The 1,151-nt window shown below is 46.0% G+C and overlaps 1 protein-coding gene across 1 annotated transcript in view; it reads right to left on the bottom strand.

Annotated features, from left to right (window-relative positions):
• Positions 1 to 1,151, bottom strand: part of LOC116376905 (glutamate receptor 1-like) — a 20,471-nt gene that overhangs the window by 16,204 nt on the left and 3,116 nt on the right. The window lies entirely within an intron of this gene.

Genomic DNA, 1,151 nt, shown 5'->3' with positions numbered 1-1,151 from the left:
GGGGGGGGCATCGTAAGAGAGGGCAGAGTTATCTTATTAAAACCGTGCTGAATGTATAGTGATCCTTCATCAGTGAGTGAGTTTATGTTCAGTCTGAGGTGCAGAATGACCCACTGAATGAATGGATGAATATAATAATACACTTCTGTACATTAACTACATGTGTTCATATGTATTCATGTGTTCATGTTGACTGAGGGGAAACAGCTCAAGGAGTTTGAATTAAAAATATTTTAGTTTAAACTTTGAACCAGTTTGAAAGCTGCGGTTAATCTTTAGTGCAGAGTATAAAGTGTTAATACATGTTTTATAACTCGTACATCATGTTTACATGAATAAAACAGAGTTCTACAGAGTTACAGTGTTTCATGAACAACTGCTCTTTATAAACACCTCACGGGAAACATGAGAGGGAAACTAGCAGAAATCACACTCACACACACATTTAACAGACTCTCTTTTAAATGTGTGTGTGTGTGTGTGTGTAGGTGTGTAGGTGTGTGTTTGTGTGTAGATGTGTGTGTAGGTGGGTGTGTGTGTGTGTGTAGGTGTGTGTGTGTGTGTAGGTGTGTAGGTGCGTGCGTGTAGATGTGTGTGTGTAGGTGTGTGTGTGTAGAGGTGTGTGTGTGTGTGTAGATGTGTGTGTGGATGTGTGTGCACAGCTGCTCCTGTCTGGAGTTGACCTGGGGGTCGTGAGATGTTCAGGTGTAATAAAACTGTCTGGTGAGAATAGAAGCAGGTCAGCACACTGTTCAGTAAAGCTGCTGTAGTGTGCTGAACGCTCCCCGAGGCCGCGGCCCATTTAGCTGTGAGCTCCCTCTAGTCCACGTCCACTTACTGCAGCCTCTTCTTTAAAGCCTCCTTTTAGTTCTGTGTTCCCTGAATCCCAAGTCTGCCCCATGAGGGCTGGAGGATGAGCTGACCCGTGACGGAGAGGACAGAGTTACACGGACGCACCGCCAAGTCTAAAAGAGCCTCACTCAAATGAGGAGCCCGCTAACGCTAACGCTAATGCTCCCACTCACCACTGATGTACCGTCACGCGAACAGAGTACCTGAGCAGGTAGCGAACAGAGTACCTGACCAGGTAGAGAACAGAGTACCTGACCAGGTAGCGAACAGAGTACCTGACCAGGTAGCGAACAGAGTAC

The sequence above is a fragment of the Anarrhichthys ocellatus genome, unplaced genomic scaffold (assembly GCF_004355925.1).
Source record: "Anarrhichthys ocellatus isolate YVR2014 unplaced genomic scaffold, GSC_Weel_1.0 scaffold696, whole genome shotgun sequence".
NCBI lineage: Eukaryota > Metazoa > Chordata > Actinopteri > Perciformes > Anarhichadidae > Anarrhichthys > Anarrhichthys ocellatus.
This window is presented reverse-complemented; position numbering and strand designations above follow the sequence as displayed.